Below are 23,050 nucleotides of genomic sequence, written 5' to 3' on the forward strand. Positions count from 1 at the left end.
TCTTCCAAGGGACATTGATATTGTCTTTTTATTCCACTGAGACCTCCACCACTCTTCCAAGGAGCATTAAAACTGTCTTGTTAAGCTACTGTGACCTCCACGTGTCTTCCACGGGGCACTGATATTGTCTTTTTAATCCACTGTGACCTCCACCACTTTTCCAAGGGGCATTAAAACCATCTTTTTAATCTACTGTGACCTCCACGTCTCTTCCAAGGGGCAATAAAACCATCTGGTTAAACCACTCTGAAGTCCACAGCTCTTCCAAGGGGCATTGGTATTGTCTTTTTATTCCACTCTAACCTCCACCACTCTTCCAAGGGGCATTGACATTGTCTTTTTATTCCACTGCGACCTCCATCATTCTTCCAAGGGGCATTGATATTGTCTTTTTATTCCACTGCCACCTCCACCACTCTTCCAAGGGGCATTGGTATTGTCTTTTTATTCCACTGCGACCTCCACCACTTTTCCAAGGGGCATTAAAAACGTCTTTTTAAGCTACTATGTCCTCCACGTCTCTTCCAGTGGGCATTAAAACCGTCTGGTTAAACCACGCTGAACTCCACAGCTCTTCCAAGAGGCATTGATATTGTCTTTTTATTCCACTCTAACCTCCACCACTCTTCCAAGGGGCATTGACATTGTCTTTTTATTCCACTGCGACCTCCACCATTCTGTCAAGGGGCATTAAAACTGTCTTGTTAAGGTACAGTGACCTCCACATCTCTTCCACAGGGCTTTGATATTGTCTATAAATTCCACTGTAACCTCCACCACTCTTCCAAGGGGCATTGATATTGTATTTTTATTCCACTGCGACCTCCACCACTCTTCCAAACTGCATTGATATTGTCTTTTTAATCCACTGCGACCTTCATCACTCTTCTAAGGGGCATTAAAACCGTCTTGTTAAGCTACTGTGACCTCCAAGTTTCTTACACAGTGCATTGATATTGTCTTTTTATTCCACTGTAACCTCCACCACTCTTCCAAGGGGCATTGATAATGTCTTTTTATTTTACTGCGACCTCCACCACTCTTCCAAGGGACATTGATATTGTCTTTTTATTCCACTGCGACCTCCACCTCTCTTCCAAGGGGCATTAAAACCATCTTGTTAAGATACTGTGACCTCCACGTCTCTTCCAAGGGGCATTAAACCCGTCAATTTAAACCACTCTGAACTCCACAGCTCTTGCAAGAGGCATTGATGTTGTCTTTTTTTTCCACTGTAACCTCCACTACTCTTCCAAGGGGCATTAAAACCATCTTGTTAAGCTACTGTGAACTCCAAGTCTCTTCCACGAGGCATAGATATTGTCTTTTTATTCCGCTGCGACCTCCACATCTCTTCCAAGGGGAATTGATATTGTCTTTTTATTCCACTGCGACCTCCACCTCTCTTCTACGGGGCATTGATATTGTCTTTTTAATCCACTGCGACCTCCACCACTCTTCCAAGGGGCATTAAAACTGTTTTGATAAGCTACTGTGACCTCCACGTCTTTTCCAAGGGGCATTAAAACCGTCATTTTAAACCACTCTGAACTCCACAGCTCTTGCAAGAGGCATTGATTTTGTCTTTTTATTCCACTGCGACCTTCACCACTCTTTCAAGGGGCATTGATATTGTCTTTTTAATCCACTGCGACCTCCACCACTCTTCCAAGGGGCATTGATATTGTCTTTTTATTCCACTGCGACCTCCACCTCTCTTCCAAGGGGCATTAAAACCATCTTGTTAAGCTACTGTGACCTCCAAGTCTCTTCCACGAGGCATTGATATTGTCTTATTATTCCACTGCGACCTCCACATCTCTTCCAAGAGGCATTGATATTGTCTTTTTATTTGACTGTAACCTCCACCACTCTTCCAAGGGGCATTAAAACCGTCTTGTTAAGCTACTGTGACCTCCACCTGTCTTCCAAGGGGCATTAAAACCGTCAATTTAAACCACTCTGAACTCCACAGCTCTTGAAAGAGGTATTGATATTGTCTTTTTATTCCACAGTAACCTCCACCATTCTTCCAAGGGGCATTGATTTTGTCTTTTTAATCCACTGTGACCTCCATCACTCTTTCAAGAAGCATTAAAACCGTCTTGTTTAGATACTGTGACCTCCACGTCTATTCCATGGTGCCTTAAAACCTTCTGGTTAAACCACTGTGAACTCCACAGCTCTTCCAAGGGGCATTGATATTGTCTTTTTATTCCACTGTAACCTCCACCACTCTTCCAAGGGGCATTGATATTGTCTTTTTATTTTACTGCGACCTCCACCACTCTTCCAAGGGATATTAATATTGTCTTTTTATTCCACTGCGACCTCCACTACTCTTCCAAGGGTCATTGATATTGTCTTTTTATTCCACTGTAACCTCCACCACTCTTCTAAGGGGCATTGATATTGTCTTTTTATTCCACTGCAACCTCCACCTCTCTTCCAAGGGGCATTAAAACCATCTTGTTAAGCTACTGTGAACTCCAAGTCTCTTCCACGAGGCATTTATATTGTCTTTTTATTCCACTGCGACCTCCACATCTCTTCCAAGCCGAATTGATATTGTCTTTTTATTCCACTGCGACCTCCACCACTCTTCTAAGGGGCATTGATATTGTCTTTTTAATCCACTGCGACCTCCACCACTCTTCCAAGGGGCATTAAAACAGTCTTGATAAGCTACTGTAACCTCCACGTCTCTTCCAAGGGGCATTAAACCGTCTGGTTAAACCACTCTGTACTCCACAGCTCTTCCAAGAGGCATTGATATTGTCTTTTTATTCCACTGCGATCCTCACCTCTCTTCCAAGGGGCATTAAAACCATCTTGTTAAGCTACTGTGAACTCCAAGTCTCTTCCAAGAGGCATTGATATTGTCTTTTTATTCCACTGCGACCTCCACATCTCTTCCAAGGGGAATTGATATTGTCTTTTTATTCCACTGCGACCTCCACCACTCTTCCAAGGGGCTTTGATATTGTCTTTATTATCCACTGTGAACTCTACCACTCTTCCAATGGGCATTAAAACCGTCTTGTTATGCTACTGTGACCTCCACGTCCCTTCCACGGGGCATTGATATTGTCTTTTGATTCCATTGCGACCTCCACCACTCTTACAAGGGGCATTAATACCGTCTTGTTAAGCTACTGTGACCTCCAAGTCTCTTCCAAGGGGCATTAAAACCGTCTGGTTAAACCGCTCTGAGCTCCACAGCTCTTCCAAGGGGCTTTGATATTGTCTTTATTATCCACTGCGAACTCCACCACTCTTCCAATGGGCATTAAAACCGTCTTTTTATGCTACTGTGACCTCCACGTCCCTTCCTCGGCGCATTGATATTGTCTTTTTATTCCACTGCGACCTCCACCACTCTTCCAAGGGGCATTGATATTGTCTTTTTAATCCACTGCGACCTCCATCACTCTTCCAAAGGACATTGATATGGTCTTTTTATTCCACTGCGACCTTCACCCCTCTTCCAAGGAACATTGATATTGTCTTTTTTTCCCACTGTAACCTCCAACACTCTTCTAAGGGGCATTGATATTTTCTTTATATTCCAATGCGACCTCCACCACTCTTCCAAGGGGCATCGATAATGTCTTTTTAATCCACTGCGACCTCCACCACTCTTCCAAGGGGCATTAAAACCGTCTTGTTAAGCTGCTGTGACCTCCACGTCTCTTCCAAGGGGCATTAAACCCGTTAATTTAAACGACTCTGAACTCCACAGCTCTTGCAAGAGGCATTGATATTCTCTTTTTATTCCACTGTAACCTCCACCGCTCTCCCAAGGGGCATTGATTTTGTCTTTTTAATCCACTGCGACCTCCATCTCTCTTCCAAGAAGCATTAAAACAGTCTTGTTTAGCTACTGTGACCTCCCCGTATATTCCACGGTGCCTTAAAACCTTCTGTTTAAACCACTGTGAACTCCACAGCTCTTCCAAGGGGCATTGATATTGTCATTTTATTCCACTGTAATCTCCACCACTCTTCCAAGGGGCATTGATATTGTCTTTTTATTTTACTGCGACCTCCACCTCTCTTCCAAGCGGCATTAATATTGTCCTTTTATTCCACTGCGACCTCCACCACTCTTCCAAGGGTCATTGATATTGTCTTTTTATTCCACTGCGACCTCCACCTCTCTTCCAAGGGGCATTGATATTGTCTTTTTAATCAACTGCGACCTCCAACTCTCTTCCAAGGGGCATTAAAACCATCTTGTGAAGCTACTGTGACCTCCACGTCCCTTCCAATGGGCATTGATATTGTCTTTTTATTCCACTGCGACCTTCACCACTCTTTCAAGGGGCATTGATATTGTCTTTTTAATCCACTGCGACCTCCACCACTCTTCCAAGGGGCATTGACATTGTCTTTTTATTCCACTGCGACCTCCACCTCTCTTCCAAGGGGCATTAAAACCATCTTGTTAAGCTACTGTGGCCTCCAAGTCTCTTCCACGAGGCATTGATATTGTCTTATTATTCCACTGCGACCTCCACATCTCTTCCAAGAGGCATTGATATTGTCTTTTTATTCGACTGTAACCTCCACCACTCTTCCAAGGGGCATTAAAACCGTCTTGTTAAGCTACTGTGACCTCCACCTGTCTTCCAAGGGGCATTAAAACCGTCAATTTAAACCACTCTGAACTCCACAGCTCTTGCAAGAGGTATTGATATTGTCTTTTTATTCCACAGTAACCTCCACCATTCTTCCAAGGGGCATTGATTTTGTCTTTTTAATCCACTGTGACATCCATCACTCTTCCAAGAAGCATTAAAACCGTCTTGTTTAGATACTGTGACCTCCACTTCTATTCCATGGTGCCTTAAAACCTTCTGGTTAAACCACTGTGAACTCCACAGCTCTTCCAAGGGGCATTGATATTGTCTTTTTATTCCACTGTAACCTCCACCACTCTTCCAAGGGGCATTGATATTGTCTTTTTATTTTACTGCGACCTCCACCACTCTTCCAAGGTACATTAATATTGTCTTTTTATTCCACTGAGACCTCCACCACTCTTCCAAGGGTCATTGATATTGTCTTTTTATTCCACTGTAACCTCCACCACTCTTCTAAGGGGCATTGATATTGTCTTTTTATTCCACTGCAACCTCCACCTCTCTTCCAAGGGGCATTAAAACCATCTTGTTAAGCTACTGTGAACTCCAAGTCTCTTCCACGAGGCATTTATATTGTCTTTTTATTCCACTGCGACCTCCACATCTCTTCCAAGCCGAATTGATATTGTCTTTTTATTCCACTGCGACCTCCACCACTCTTCTAAGGGGCATTGATATTGTCTTTTTAATTCACTGCGACCTCCACCACTCTTCCAAGGGGCATTAAAACAGTCTTAATAAGCTACTGTGACCTCCACGTCTCTTCCAAGGGGCATTAAACCGTCTGGTTAAACCACTCTGTACTCCACAGCTCTTCCAAGAGGCATTGATATTGTCTTTTTATTCCACTGCGATCCCCACCTCTCTTCCAAGGGGCATTAAAACCATCTTGTTAAGCTACTGTGAACTCCAAGTCTCTTCCACGAGGCATTGATATTGTCTTTTTATTCCACTGCGACCTCCACATCTCTTCCAAGGGGAATTAATATTGTCTTTTTATTCTACTGCGACCTCCACCACTCTTCCAAGGGGCTTTGATATTGTCTTTATTATCCACTGCGAACTCCACCACTCTTCCAATGGGCATTAAAACCGTCTTGTTATGCTACTGTGACCTCCACGTCCCTTCCACGGGGCATTGATATTGTCTTTTGATTCCATTGCGACCTCCACCACTCTTCCAAGGGGCATTAATACCGTCTTGTTAAGCTACTGTGACCTCCAAGTCTCTTCCAAGGGGCATTAAAACCGTCTGGTTAAACCGCTCTGAGCTCCACAGTTCTTCCAAGGGGCTTTGATATTGTCTTTATTATCCACTGCGAACTCCACCACTCTTCCAATGGGCATCAAAACCGTCTTGTTATGCTACTGTGACCTCCACGTCCCTTCCACGGGGCATTGATATTGTCTTTTGATTCCATTGCGACCTCCACCACTCTTCCAAGGGGCATTAATACCGTCTTGTTAAGCTACTGCGACCTCCAAGTCTCTTCCAAGGGGCATTAAAACCGTCTGGTTAAACCCCTCTGAGCTCCACAGCTCTTCCAAGGGGCATTGACAATGTCTTTTTATTCCATTGTAATCTTCTGCACTCTTCCAAGTGCATTGATATTGTCCTTTTATTCCTCTGCGACATCCACGACTCTTCCAAGGGGCATTAAAACCGTCTTGTTAAGCTACTGTGACCTCCAAGTTTCTTACACTGGGCATTGTTATTGTCTTTTTATTCCACTGTAACCTCCACCACTTTTCAAAGGGGCATTGATATTGTCTGTTTATTCCACTGTAACCTCCACCAATCTTCCAAGGGGCATTGATATTGTCTTTTTAATCCACTGCGACCTCCACCACTCTTCTAAGGGGCATTGATATTGTCTTTTAAATCCACAATGATCTCCACCACTCTTCCAAGGGGCATTAAAACAGTCTTGTTAAGCTACTGTGACCTCCTTGTCTCTTCCAAGGGGCATTAAAACTGTCTGGTTAAACACTCTGAACTCCACAGCTCTTACAAGAGGCAATGATATTGTCTTTTTATTCAAAAGCAACATCCATCACTCTTCCAAGCGGCATTGATATTGTCTTTTTATTCCACTGCGACCTCCATCTCTCTTCTAAGGGACATTGATATTGTCTTTTTAATCAACTGCGACCTCCAACTCTCTTCCAAGGGGCATTAAAACCGTCTTGTGAAGCTACTGTGACCTCCACGTCCCTTCCAATGGGCATTGATATTGTCTTTTTATTCCACTGCGACCTTCACCACTCTTTCAAGGGGCATTGATATTGTCTTTTTAATCCACTGTGACCTCCACCACTCTTCCAAGGGGCATTGATATTGTCTTTTTATTCCACTGCGACCTCCACCTCTCTTCCAAGGGGCATTAAAACCATCTTGTTAAGCTACTGTGACCTCCAAGTCTCTTCCACGAGGCATTGATATTGTCTTATTATTCCACTGCGACCTCCACAACTCTTCCAAGAGGCATTGATATTGTCTTTTTATTCGACTGTAACCTCCACCACTCTTCCAAGGGGCATTAAAACCGTCTTGTTAAGCTACTGTGACCTCCACCTGTCTTCCAAGGGGCATTAAAACCGTCAATTTAAACCACTCAGAACTCTACAGCTCTTGCAAGAGGTATTGATATTGTCTTTTTATTCCACAGTAACCTCCACCATTCTTCCAAGGGGCATTGATTTTGTCTTTTTAATCCACTGTGACCTCCATCACTCTTCCAAGAAGCATTAAAACCGTCTTGTTTAGATACTGTGACCTCCACGTCTATTCCATGGTGCCTTAAAACCTTCTGGTTAAACCACTGTGAACTCCACAGCTCTTCCAAGGGGCATTGATATTGTCTTTTTATTCCACTGTAACCTCCACCACTCTTCCAAGGGGCATTGATATTGTCTTTTTATTTTACTGCGACCTCCACCACTCTTCCAAGGGACATTAATATTGTCTTTTTATTCCACTGCGACCTCCACCACTCTTCCAAGGGTCATTGATATTGTCTTTTTATTCCACTGTAACCTCCACCACTCTTCTAAGGGGCATTGATATTGTCTTTTTATTCCACTGCAACCTCCACCTCTCTTCCAAGGGGCATTAAAACCATCTTGTTAAGCTACTGTGAACTCCAAGTCTCTTCCACGAGGCATTTATATTGTCTTTTTATTCCACTGCGACCTCCACCACTCTTCCAAGGGGCATTAAAACAGTCTTGATAAGCTACTGTGACCTCCACGTCTCTTCCAAGGGGCATTAAACCGTCTGGTTAAACCACTCTGTACTCCACAGCTCTTCCAAGAGGCATTGATATTGTCTTTTTATTCCACTGCGATCCTCACCTCTCTTCCAAGGGGCATTAAAACCATCTTGTTAAGCTACTGTGAACTCCAAGTCTCTTCCACGAGGCATTGATATTGTCTTTTTATTCTACTGTGACCTCCACATCTCTTCCAAGGGGAATTGATATTGTCTTTTTATTCCACTGCGACCTCCACCACTCTTCCAAGGGGCTTTGATATTGTCTTTATTATCCACTGCGAACTCCACCACTCTTCCAATGGGCATTAAAACCGTCTTGTTATGCTACTGTGACCTCCACGTCCCTTCCACGGGGCATTGATATTGTCTTTTGATTCCATTGCGACCTCCACCACTCTTCCAAGGGGCATTAATACCGTCTTGTTAAGCTACTGTGACCTCCAAGTCTCTTCCAAGGGGCATTAAAACTGTCTGGTTAAACCGCTCTGAGCTCCACAGCTCTTCCAAGGGGTTTTGATATTGTCTTTATTATCCACTGCGAACTCCACCACTCTTCCAATGGGCATTAAAACCGTCTTGTTATGCTACTGTGACCTCCACGTCCCTTCCACGGCGCATTGATATTGTCTTTTTATTCCACTGCGACCTCCACCATTCTTCCAAGTGGCATTGATATTGTCTTTTTAATCCACTGCGACCTCCATCACTCTCTTCCAAGGGACATTGATATGGTCTTTTTATTCCACTGCGACCTTCACCCCTCTTCCAAGGAACATTGATATTGTCTTTTTTTCCCACTGTAACCTCCAACACTCTTCTAAGGGGCATTGATATTTTCTTTTTATTCCAATGCGACCTCCACCACTCTTCCAAGGGGCATCGATAATGTCTTTTTAATCCACTGCGACCTCCACCACTCTTCCAAGGGGCATTAAAACCGTCTTGTTAAGCTGCTGTGACCTCCACGTCTCTTCCAAGGGGCATTAAACCCGTCAATTTAAACCACTCTGAACTCCACAGCTCTTGCAAGAGGCATTGATATTGTCTTTTTATTCCACTGTAACCTCCAACACTCTCCCAAGGGGCATTGATTTTGTCTTTTTAATCCACTGCGACCTCCATCTCTCTTCCAAGAAGCATTAAAACAGTCTTGTTTAGCTACTGTGACCTCCCCGTATATTCCACGGTGCCTTAAAACCTTCTGTTTAAACCACTGTGAACTCCACAGCTCTTCCAAGGGGCATTGATATTGTCATTTTATTCCACTGTAACCTCCACCACTCTTCCAAGGGGCATTGATATTGTCTTTTTATTTTACTGCGACCTCCACCTCTCTTCCAAGTGGCATTAATATTGTCCTTTTATTCCACTGCGACCTCCACCACTCTTCCAAGGGTCATTGATATTGTCTTTTTATTCCACTGCGACCTCCACCTCTCTTCCAAGGGGCATTGATATTGTCTTTTTAATCAACTGCGACCTCCAACTCTCTTCCAAGGGGCATTAATACCATCTTGTGAAGCTACTGTGACCTCCACGTCCCTTCCAATGGGCATTGATATTGTCTTTTTATTCCACTGCGACCTTCACCACTCTTTCAAGGGGCATTAATATTGTCTTTTTAATCCACTGCGACCTCCACCACTCTTCCAAGGGGCATTGATATTGTCTTTTTATTCCACTGCGACCTCCACCTCTCTTCCAAGGGGCATTAAAACCATCTTGTTAAGCTACTGTTGCCTCCAAGTCTCTTCCACGAGGCATTGATATTGTCTTATTATTCCACTGCGACCTCCACATCTCTTCCAAGAGGCATTGATATTGTCTTTTTATTCGACTGTAACCTCCACCACTCTTCCAAGGGGCATTAAAACCATCTTGTTAAGCTACTGTGACCTCCACCTGTCTTCCAAGGGGCAATAAAACCGTCAATTTAAACCACTCTGAACTCCACAGCTCTTGCAAGAGGTATTGATATTGTCTTTTTATTCCACAGTAACCTCCACCATTCTTCCAAGGGGCATTGATTTTGTCTTTTTAATCCACTGTGACCTCCATCACTCTTCCAAGAAGCATTAAAACCGTCTTGTTTAGATACTGTGACCTCCACGTCTATTCCATGGTGCCTTAAAACCTTCTGGTTAAACCACTGTGAACTCCACAGCTCTTCCAAGGGGCATTGATATTGTCTTTTTATTCCACTGTAACCTCCACCACTCTTCCAAGGGGCATTGATATTGTCTTTTTATTTTACTGCGACCTCTTCCAAGGGATATTAATATTGTCTTTTTATTCCACTGAGACCTCCACCACTGTTCAAAGGGTCATTGATATTGTCTTTTTATTCCACTGTAACCTCCACCACTCTTCTAAGGGGCATTGATATTGTCTTTTTATTCCACTGCAACCTCCACCTCTCTTCCAAGGGGCATTAAAACCATCTTGTTAAGCTACTGTGGCCTCCAAGTCTCTTCCACGAGGCATTTATATTGTCTTTTTATTCCACTGCGACCTCCACATCTCTTCCAAGCCGAATTGATATTGTCTTTTTATTTCACTGCGACCTCCACCACTCTTCTAAGGGGCATTGATATTGTCTTTTTAATCCACTGCGACCTCCACCACTCTTCCAAGGGGCATTAAAACAGTCTTAATAAGCTACTGTGACCTCCACGTCTCTTCCAAGGGGCATTAAACCGTCTGGTTAAACCACTCTGTACTCCACAGCTCTTCCAAGAGGCATTGATATTGTCTTTTTATTCCACTGCGATCCCCACCTCTCTTCCAAGGGGCATTAAAACCATCTTGTTAAGCTACTGTGAACTCCAAGTCTCTTCCACGAGGCATTGATATTGTCTTTTTATTCCACTGCGACCTCCACATCTCTTCCAAGGGGAATTGATATTGTCTTTTTATTCCACTGCGACCTCCACGACTCTTCCAAGGGGCTTTGATATTGTCTTTATTATCCACTGCGAACTCCACCACTCTTCCAATGGGCATTAAAACCGTCTTGTTATGCTACTGTGACCTCCACGTCCCTTCCACGGGGCATTGATATTGTCTTTTGATTCCATTGCGACCTCCACCACTCTTCCAAGGGGCATTAATACCGTCTTGTTAAGCTACTGTGACCTCCAAGTCTCTTCCAAGGGGCATTAAAACCGTCTGGTTAAACCGCTCTGAGCTTCACAGCTCTTCCAAGGGGCTTTGATATTGTCTTTATTATCCACTGCGAACTCCACCACTCTTCCAATGGGCATTAAAACCGTCTTGTTATGCTACTGTGACCTCCACGTCCCTTCCACGGGGCATTGATATTGTCTTTTTATTCCATTGCGACCTCCACCACTCTTCCAAGGGGCATTAATACCGTCTTGTTAAGCTACTGCGACCTCCAAGTCTCTTCCAAGGGGCATTAAAACCGTCTGGTTAAACCCCTCTGAGCTCCACTGCTCTTCCAAGGGGCATTGACAATGTCTTTTTATTCCATTGTAATCTTCTGCACTCTTCCAAGTGCATTGATATTGTCCTTTTATTCCTCTGCGACATCCACGACTCTTCCAAGGGGCATTAAAACCGTCTTGTTAAGCTACTGTGACCTCCAAGTTTCTTACACAGGGCATTGTTATTGTCTTTTTATTCCACTGTAACCTCCACCACTTTTCAAAGGGGCATTGATATTGTCTGTTTATTCCACTGTAACCTCCACCAATCTTGCAAGGGGCATTGATATTGTCTTTTTAATCCACTGCGACATCCACCACTCTTCTAAAGGGCATTGATATTGTCTTTTAAATCCACAATGATCTCCACCACTCTTCCAAGGGGCATTAAAACAGTCTTGTTAAGCTACTGTGACCTCCTTGTCTCTTCCAAGGGACATTAAAACTGTCTGGTTAAACACTCTGAACTCCACAGCTCTTACAAGAGGCAATGATATTGTCTTTTTGTTCAAAAGCAACATCCATCACTCTTCCAAGTGGCATTGATATTGTCTTTTTATTCCACTGCGACCTCCACCTCTCTTCTAAGGGGCATTGATATTGTCTTTTTAATCAACTGCGACCTCCAACTCTCTTCCAAGGGGCATTAAAACCGTCTTGTGAAGCTACTGTGACCTCCACGTCCCTTCCACTGGGCATTGATATTGTCTTTTTATTCCACTGCGACCTTCACCACTCTTCCAAGGGGCATTGATATTGTCTTTTTAATCCACTGCGACCTCCACCACTCTTCCAAGGGGCATTGATATTGTCTTTTTATTCCACTGCGACCTCCACCTCTCTTCCAAGGGGCATTAAAACCATCTTGTTAAGCTACTGTGACTTCCAAGTCTCTTCCACGTGGCATTGATATTGTCTTTTTATTCCACTGCGACCTCCACATCTCTTCCAAGGGAAATTGATATTGTCTTTTTATTCCACTACGACCTCTACCACTCTTCTAAGGGGCATTGATATTGTCTTTTTAATCCACTCCGACCTCCTCCACTCTTCCAAGGGGCATTAAAACAGTCTTGATAAGCTACAGTGACCTCCACATTTCTTCCAAGGGGCATTAAACCATCTGGTTAAACCACTCTGTACACCACCGCTCTTCCAAGAGGCAATGATATTGTCTTTTTATTCGACAGTAACCTCCACCACTCTTCCAAGGGGCATTGATATTGTCTCTGTTTTCCACTGCGACCTCCACCACTCTTCTAAGGGGCATTAAAACCGTCAATTTAAACCACTCTGAACTCCACAGCTCTTACAAGGAGCACTGGTATTGTCTTTTTATTCCACTCTAACCTCCACCACTCTTCCAAGGAGCATTGACATTGTCTGTTTATTTCACTGCGACCTCCACCACTCTTCCAAGGGGCATTAAGACCATCTTGTTAAGCTACAGTGACCTCCACAACTCTTCCTTGGGGCATTGATATTGTCTTTTTAATCCCCTGCAACCTCCACCACTCTTCCAAGGGGCATTAAGACCGTCTTTTTAAGCTACTGTGACCTCCACTTCCCTTCCACGGGGCATTGATATTGTCTTTTTATTCCACTGCGACCTCCACCACTCTTCCAAGGGGCATTGGTTTTGTCTTTTTAATCCACTATGACCTCCATCACTCTTCCAAGAAGCATTAAAACCGTCTTGTTTCGCTACTGTGACCTCCACATCTATTCCACGGTGCCTTAAAACCTTATTGTTAAACCACTGTAAACTCCAGCACTCTTCCAAGGGGCATTAATATTGTCTTTTTATTTTACTGCGACCTCCACCACTCTTCCAAGGGGCATTAATATTGTCTTTTTATTCCAGTGCGACCTCCACCACTCTTCCAAGGGTCATTGATATTGTCTTTTTATTCCACTGTAACTTCCATCACTCTTCCAAGGGGCATTGATATTGTCTTTTTATTCCACTGCGACCTCCACCTCTCTTCCAAGGGGCATTGAAACCATCTTTTTAAGCTACTGTGACCTCCAAGTCTATTCCACGTGGCATTGATATTGTCTTTTTATTCCACTGCGACCTCCACATCTCTTCCAAGGGGAATTGATATTGTCTTTTTATTCCACTGCGACCTCTACCACTCTTCTAAGGGGCATTGATATTGTCTTTTTAATCCACTCCAACCTCCACCACTCTTCCAAGGGGCATTAAAACAGTCTTGATAAGCTACTGTGACCTCCACATTTCTTCCAAGGGGCATTAAACCATCTGGTTAAACCACTCTGTACTCCACAGCTCTTCCAAGAGGCAATGATATTGTCTTTTTATTCAACAGTAACCTCCACCACTCTTCCAAGGGGCATTGATATTGTCTCTGTTTTCCACTGTGACCTCCACCACTCTTCCAAGGGGCATTAAAACCGTCAATTTAAACCACTCTGAACTCCACAGCTCTTACAAGGAGCACTGGTATTGTCTTTTTATTCCACTCTAACCTCCACCACTCTTCCAATGATCATTGACATTGTCTATTTATTCCACTGCGACCTCCACCACTCTTCCAAGGGGCATTAAGACCATCTTGTTAAGCTACAGTGACCTCCACAACTCTTCCTTGGGGCATTGATATTGTCTTTTTATTCCACTGTAACCTCCACCACTCTTCCAAGGGGTCATTGATTTTGTCTTTTTATTCCACTGCGACCTCTACCACTCTTCCAATAGGCATTGATATTGTCTTTTTAATCCACTGCAACCTCCACCACTCTTCCAAGGGGCATTAAAACCGTCTTTTTAAGCTACTGTGACCGACACTTCCCTTCCACGGGGCATTGATATTGTCTTTTTATTCCACTGCGACCTCAACCACTCTTCCAAGGGGCATTGATATTGTCTTTTTAATCCACTGCGAACTCCACAAGTCTTCCAAGGGGCATTAAAACCGTCTTGTTAAGGTGCTGTGACCTCCACGTCTCTTCCAAGGAGCGTTAAAACCGTCTGGTTATACCACTCGGAACTCCACAGCTCTTCCAAGGGGCATTATTATTGCCTTTTTATTCCACTGCGTACTCCACCACTGTTCCAAGGGGCATTAAAACAGTCTTGTTATGCTACTGTGACGTCGACTTCTCTTCCAAGGGGCATCAAAACCATCAGGTTAAACCACTCTGAACTCCACAGCTCTTCCAAGGGTCATTGATATTGTCTTTTTATTCCACTCTAACCTCCACCACTTTTCCAAGGGACATTGACATTGTCTTTTTATTCCAGTGCGACCTCCACCACTCTTCCAAGGGTCATTGATATTGTCTTTTTATTCCACTGTAACTTCCATCACTCTTCCAAGGGGCATTGATATTGTCTTTTTATTCCACTGCGACCTCCACCTCTCTTCCAAGGGGCATTGAAACCATCTTTTTAAGCTACTGTGACCTCCAAGTCTATTCCACGTGGCATTGATATTGTCTTTTTATTCCACTGCGACCTCCACATCTCTTCCAAGGGGAATTGATATTGTCTTTTTATTCCACTGCGACCTCTACCACTCTTCTAAGGGGCATTGATATTGTCTTTTTAATCCACTCCAACCTCCACCACTCTTCCAAGGGGCATTAAAACAGTCTTGATAAGCTACTGTGACCTCCACATTTCTTCCAAGGGGCATTAAACCATCTGGTTAAACCACTCTGTACTCCACAGCTCTTCCAAGAGGCAATGATATTGTCTTTTTATTCAACAGTAACCTCCACCACTCTTCCAAGGGGCATTGATATTGTCTCTGTTTTCCACTGTGACCTCCACCACTCTTCCAAGGGGCATTAAAACCGTCAATTTAAACCACTCTGAACTCCACAGCTCTTACAAGGAGCACTGGTATTGTCTTTTTATTCCACTCTAACCTCCACCACTCTTCCAATGATCATTGACATTGTCTATTTATTCCACTGCGACCTCCACCACTCTTCCAAGGGGCATTAAGACCATCTTGTTAAGCTACAGTGACCTCCACAACTCTTCCTTGGGGCATTGATATTGTCTTTTTATTCCACTGTAACCTCCACCACTCTTCCAAGGGGTCATTGATTTTGTCTTTTTATTCCACTGCGACCTCTACCACTCTTCCAATAGGCATTGATATTGTCTTTTTAATCCACTGCAACCTCCACCACTCTTCCAAGGGGCATTAAAACCGTCTTTTTAAGCTACTGTGACCGACACTTCCCTTCCACGGGGCATTGATATTGTCTTTTTATTCCACTGCGACCTCAACCACTCTTCCAAGGGGCATTGATATTGTCTTTTTAATCCACTGCGAACTCCACAAGTCTTCCAAGGGGCATTAAAACCGTCTTGTTAAGGTGCTGTGACCTCCACGTCTCTTCCAAGGAGCGTTAAAACCGTCTGGTTATACCACTCGGAACTCCACAGCTCTTCCAAGGGGCATTATTATTGCCTTTTTATTCCACTGCGTACTCCACCACTGTTCCAAGGGGCATTAAAACAGTCTTGTTATGCTACTGTGACGTCGACTTCTCTTCCAAGGGGCATCAAAACCATCAGGTTAAACCACTCTGAACTCCACAGCTCTTCCAAGGGTCATTGATATTGTCTTTTTATTCCACTCTAACCTCCACCACTTTTCCAAGGGACATTGACATTGTCTTTTTATTCCACTGCGACCTCCACCACTCTTCCAAGGGGCATTAAAACCATATTGTTAAGCTACAGTGACCTCCACATCTCTTCCACGGGGCATTGATATTGTCTTTTTTTTCCACTGTAACCTCCACCACTCTTCCAAGGGGCATTGATATTGTCTTTTTATTCCACTGCGAGCTCCACCACTCATCCTCGGGGCATTGGTATTGTCTTTTTAATCCACTGCGACCTCCACCACTTTTCCATGTGGCATTAAAACCATCTTATTAAGCTACTGTGACCTCCACTTCTCTTCCAAGGGGCATTAAAGCTGACAATTTAAACCACTCTGAACACCACAGCTCCTGCAAGAGGCTTTAATATTGTCTTTTTAGTCCAATGTAACCGTCACCACTCTTCTGACGGGCAGTGATATTGTCTTTTTAAACCACTACGACCTTCACCACTCTTCCAAGGGGCATTAAAACAGTCTTGATAAGCTACTGTGACCTCTACGTCTCTTACAAGGGGCAATAAAAACGTCTGGTTAACCCATTCTGTACTACACAGTTCTTCCAAGGAGCATTGAAATTGTCTTTTTATTCAACTGTAACCTCCACCACTCTTCCAATGGGCATTGATTTGGACTTTTTAGTCCACTGCTTCCTCAACCTCTTGTTAAGCTACTGTGACCTCCACGTCCTTTCCACGGGGCATTGATATTGTCTTTTTATTCCACTGCGAACTCCACCACTCTTCCAAGGGGCATTGATATTGTCTTTTTAATCCACTGTGACCTCCACGTCTCTTCCAAGGGGCATTAAAACGGTACATTAAACCACTCTGATCTCTACAGCTCTTCCAAGGAGCATTGGTATTGTCTTACCTCTAACCTCCACCACTCTTCCAAGGGGCATTGACACTGTCTTTTTATTCCACTGCGGCCTCCACCACTCTTCCAAGCGGCATTAAGACCATCTTGTTAAACTACAGTGACCTCCACAACTCTTCCAAGGGGCACAAAACCGTTTGCTTAATCCACTCTGTACTCCACAGCTCTTCCAAGGGGCATTGATATTGTCTTTTTATTTCACTGTAATTTCCACAACTCTTTCAAGGGGCATTGATATTGTATTTTTATTCCACTGTGACCTCCACCACTCTTCCAAGGGGCATTAAAACCGTCTTGTTAAGCTACTGTGACCTCCAAGTCTCTTCCAAGGGGCATTAAAACCATCTGGTTAAACCGCTCTGAGCTCCACAGCTCTTCCAAGGGGCACTGACAATGTCTTTTTATTGCATTGTAACCTTCTGCACTCTTCCAAGTGCATTGATATTGTCATTTTATTTTACTGCGCCCTCCATCACACTTCCAAGGGGCATTAATACCGTCTTGTTAAACTACTGTGACCTCCAAGATTCTTACACAGGGCATTTATATTGTCTTTTTATTCCACTGTAACCTCCACCACTCTTCCAAGGGGCATTGATATTGTCTTTTTAATCCACTGCGACCTCCATCACTCTTCCAAGAAGCATTGAAACCATTTTGTTAAGCTACTGTGACCTCCACGTCTTTTCCACGGTGCATTAAAACTTTCTGGTTAAACCACTGTGAACTCCACAGCTCTTCCAAGGGGCATTGATATTGTCTTTGTATTCCACTCTAACCTCCATCACTCTTCCAAGGGGCATTGATATTGTCTTTTTATTTTACTTCGACCTCCACCACTCTTTCAAGGGGCATTAATATTGTCTTTTTATTTCACTGTGACCTCCACGTCTCTTCCAAGGGGCATTGATATTGTCTTTTTAATTTATTGGAACCTCCACCACTCTTCCAAGGGGCATTGATATTGTCTTTTTATTCAACTGCGACCTCCACTATTCTTCCAAGGGACATTGATATTGTCTTTTTATTCCACTGTATCCTCCACCACTCTTCCAAGGGGCATTGATATTGTCATTTTATTCCACTGTAACCTCCACCACTCTTCCAAGGGGCATTGATATTGTCTTTTTAATCCACTGCGACCTCTGCCACTCCTCCAAGGGGCTTTAAAACAGTCTTGATAATCTTCTATGACCTCCACGTCTCTTTCAAGGGGCATTTAAACCGCATGCTTAAACCACTCTGAACTCCACAGCTCTTCCAAGAGGCATTGATATTGTCTTTTTATTCAACTGTAACCTCCAGCACTCTTCCAAGGGGCATTGATATTGTCTTTTTTTTCCTCTGCGACCTCCACCACTCTTCCAAGGGGATTTGATAGTCTTTTTAATCCACTGCGACCTCCACCACTCTTCCAAGGGCCATTAAAACCGACTTGTTAAGCTAGTGTGACCTCCACGTCCCTTCCACGGGGCATTGATATTGTCTTTTTATTCCACTGCGACCTCCACCACTCTTCCAAGGGGCATTGATATTGTCTTTTTAATCCACTGCGACCTCCTCTACTCTTCCAAGGGTCATTGATATTGTCTTTTTTTCCACTGCGACCTTCACCCCTCTTCCAAGGAATATTGATATTGTCTTTTTTTTCCACTGTAACCTCCACCACTCTTCTAAGGGGCATTGATATTTTCTTTTCATTCCACTGCGACCTCCACCACTCTTCCAAGGGGCATCGATAAAGTCTCTTTAATCCACTGCGACCTCCACCACTCTTCCAAGGGGCATTAAAACCGTCTTGTTAAGCTACTGTGACCTCCACGTCTCTTCCAAGGGGCATTAAAACCGTCAATTTAAACCACTCTGAACTCCACAGCTCTTGCAAAAGGCATTGATATTGTCTTTTTATTCCACTTTAACCTCCACCACTCTTCCAAGGGGCATTGATTTTGTCTTTTTAATCCACTGCGACCTCCATCTCTCTTCTAAGAAGCATTAAAACCGTCTTGTTTAGCTACTGTGAACTCCACGTCTATTCCACAGTGACTTAAAACCTTTTGGTTAAACCACTGTGAACTTCACAGCTCTTCCAAGGGGCATTGATATTGTCTTTTTATTCCACTGTAACCTCCACCACTCTTCCAAGGGGCATTGATATTGTCTTTTTATTTTTCTGCGACCTCCACCACTCTTCCAAGGGGCATTAATATTGTCTTTTTATTCCACTACGACCTCCACCACTCTTCCAAGGGTCATTGATATTGTCTTTTTATTCCACTGTAACCTCCACCACTCTTTCAAGGGGCATTGATATTGTCTTTTTATTCCACTGCGACCTCCACCTCTCTTCCAAGGGGCATTAAAACCAACTTGTTAATATACTGTGACCTCCAAGTCTCTTCCACGAGGCATTGATATTGTCTTTTTATTCCACTGCTACCTCCACATCTCTTTCAAGGGGCATTGATATTGTCTTTTTATTCCACTGCGACCTCCACCTCTCTTCCAAGGGGCATTAAAACCATCTTGTTAATATACTGTGACCTCCAAGTCTCTTCCACGAGGCATTGATATTGTCTTTTTATTCCACTGCGACCTCCACATCTCTTCCAAGTGGAATTTATATTGTCTTTTTATTCCACTGCGATCTCCACCACTCTTCTAAGGGGTATTGATATTGTATTTTTAATCCACTGCGACCTCCAACACTCTTCCAAGGGGCATCAAAACAGTTTTGATAAGCTACTGTGACCTCCACGTCTCTTCCAAGGGGCAATAAAACCGTCTGGTTAAACCACTCTGAGCTCCACAGCTCTTCCAAGAGGCATTGATATTGTCTTTTTATTCCACTGCGACCTCCACCACTCTTCCAAGGTTCATTGATATTGTCTTTTTAATGCACTGCGACCTCCACCACTCTTCCTAGGGGCATTAAAACCATCTTGTTAAGCTTCTGTCACCTCCACGTCTCTTCCAACGGGCACTAAAACCGTTTGGTACAACCACTCTGTACTCCACAGACCTTCCAAGGGGCATTGATATTGTCTTTTTATTTCACTGTAACTTCCACCACTCTTTCAAGGGTGCATTGATATTGTATTTTTATTCTACTGTGACCTCCACCACTCTTCCAAGGGGCAATTAAAACCGTCTTGTTAAGCTACTGTGACCTCCAAGTCGCTTCCAAGGGGCATTAAAACCATCTGGTTAAACCGCTCTGAGCTCCACAGCTCTTCCAAGGGGCATTGACAATGTCTTTTTATTCCATTGTAACCTTCTGCACTCTTCCAAGTGCATTGATATTGTCTTTTTATTTTACTGCGACCTCCATCACTCTTCCAAGGGGCATTAAAACCGTCTTGTTAAGCTACTGTGACCTCCAAGTTTCTTACACAGGGCATTGATATTGTCTTTTTATTCAACTGTAACCTCCACCACTCTTCCAAGGGGCATTGATATTGTATTTTTAATCCACTGCGACCTCCATCACTCTTCCATGAAGCATTGAAACCGTCTTGTTAAGCTACTGTGACTTCCAAGTCTATTCCACGGTGCATTAAAACATTCTGGTTAAACCACCGTGAACTCCACAGGTCTTCCAAGGGGCATTGATATTGTCTTTTTATTCCACTCTAACCTCCACCACTCTTCCAAGGGGCACTGATATTGTCTTTTTATTTTACTGCGACCTCCACCACTCTTCCAAGGGGCATTAATATTGTGTTTTTATTCCACTGTGACCTCCACGTCTCTTCCAAAGGGCATTGATATTGTCTTTTTAATTAATTGGAACCTCCACCACTCTTCCAAGGGGCATTGATATTGTCTTTTTATTCCACTGTAACCTCCACCATTCTTCCAAGGGACATTGATATTGTCTTTTTATTCCGCTGTAAGCTCCACCACTCTTCCAAGGGGCATTGATATTGTCTTTTTATTCCACTGTAACCTCCACCACTCTTCCAAGGGGCATTGATATTGTCTTTTTAATCCACTGCGACCTCTACCACTCCTTCAAGGGGCTATAAAACAGTCTTTATAAGCTTCTGTGACCTACACCTCACCGCCAAGGGGCATTTAAATCGCATGGTTAAACCACTCTGAACTCCACAACTCTTCCAAGAGGCATTGATATTGTCTTTTCATTCAACTGTAACCTCCACCACTCTTCCAAGGGGCATTGATATTGTCTTTTTTTTCCACTGCGTACTCCACCACTCTTCCAAGGGGATTTGATAGTCTTTTTAATCCACTGCGACCTCCACCACTCTTCCAAGGTGCATTAAAACCATCTTGTTAAGCTACTGTGACCTCCACGTACCTTCCATGGGGCATTGATATTGTCTTTTTATTCCACTGCGACCTCCACCACTCTTCCAAGGGGCATTGATATTGTCTTTTTAATCCACTGCGACCTCCACCACTCTTCCAAGTGACATTGATATTGTCTTTTTATTCCACTGCGACATTCACCCCTCTTCCAAGGAACATTGATATTGTCTTTTTTTTCCACTGAACCCTCCACCACTCTTGTAAGGGGCATTGATATTTTCTTTTTATTCTACTGCGACCTCCACCACTTTTCCAAGGGGCATCGATAATGTCTTTTTATTCCACTGTAACCTCCACCACTCTTCCAAGGGGCATTGATATTGTCTTTTTATTTCACTGAGACTTCAACCACTCTTCCACAAGGCATTGATATTGTCTTTTTATTCCACTGTGACCTCCACGTCTCTTCCAAGGCGAATTAAAACCGTTAATTTAAACCACTCTGAACTCTACAGCTCTTCCCAGGAGCATTGGTAATGTCTTTTTATTCCACTCTAACCTCCACCACTCTTCCAAGGGGGCATTAACATTGTCTTTTTATTCCACTGCGACCTCCACCACTCTTCCAAGCGGCATTAAGACCATCTTGTTAAGCTACAGTGACCTCCACAACTCTTCCACGGGGCATTGATATTGTCTTTTATTCCACTGTGACCTCCACCTCTCTTCCAAGGGGCATTAAAATGGTCTTGTTAAGCTACTGTGACGTCGAATTCTCTTCCAAGGGGCATTAAAACCATCTGGTTAAACCACTCTGAACTCCACAGCTTTTCCAGGGGGCATTTGTTTTGTCTTGTAATTTCACTCTAACCTCCACCACTCTTCCAAGGGGCTTTGACATTGTCTTTTTATTCCACTGCGACCTCCACCACTCTTCCAAGGGGCATTGATATTGTCTTTTTAGTCCAATGCGCACTCCAAACCTCTCCAGGGGGCATTAAAACCGTCTTGTTAAGCTACTGTGACCTCCACGTGTCTTCGAAGGGGCATTGATATTGTCTTTTTATTCCACTGTAACCTCCAACACTCTTCCAAGGGGCATTGATATTGTCTTTTTAATCCACTGCGACCTCTGCCACTCCTCCAAGGGGCTTTAAAACAGTCTTCATAAGCTTCTGTGAACTCCACGTCTCTTCCAAGGGGCATTTAAACCGCATGGTTAAACCACTCTGAACTCTACAGCTCTTCCAAGAGGCATTGATATTGTCTTTTTATTCAACTGTAACCTCCACCACTCTTCCAAGGGGCATTGACATTGTGTTTTTATTCCACTGCGACCTCCATCATTCTTTCAAGGGGCATTGATATTGTCTTTTTATTCCACTGCAACCTCCACCACTCTTCCAAAGGGCATTGATATTGTCTTTTTAATCCACTGCGACCTCCACCACTTTTCCAAGGGGCATTAAAAACGTCTTTTTAAGCTACTGTGACCTCCACGTCACTTCCAAGGGGCATTGAAACCATCAATTTCAACCACACTGAACTCCACAGCTCTTGCAAGAGGCATTGATATTGCCTTTTTATTCCATTGTAATCTCCAGCACTCTTCCACAGGGCATTGATATTGTCTTTTTATTCCACTGCGTCTTCCACCACTCTCCCAAGGGGCATTAAAACTGTCTTGTTAAGCTGCTGTAACCTCCATGTCTATTTCACGGGGCATTGATATTGTCTCTTTATTCCACTGCAACCTCCACCACTCCTCCAAAGGGCATTGATATAGTCTTTTTAATCCACTGCAACCTCCACCACTTTTCCAAGTGGCATTAAAAACGTCTTTTTAAGCTACTGTGACTTCCACTTCACTTCCAATGGGCATTA

The sequence above is a fragment of the Phyllobates terribilis genome, unplaced genomic scaffold (assembly GCF_046119375.1).
Source record: "Phyllobates terribilis strain yellow unplaced genomic scaffold, ASM4611937v1 Scaffold_21__1_contigs__length_20361869, whole genome shotgun sequence".
NCBI lineage: Eukaryota > Metazoa > Chordata > Amphibia > Anura > Dendrobatidae > Phyllobates > Phyllobates terribilis.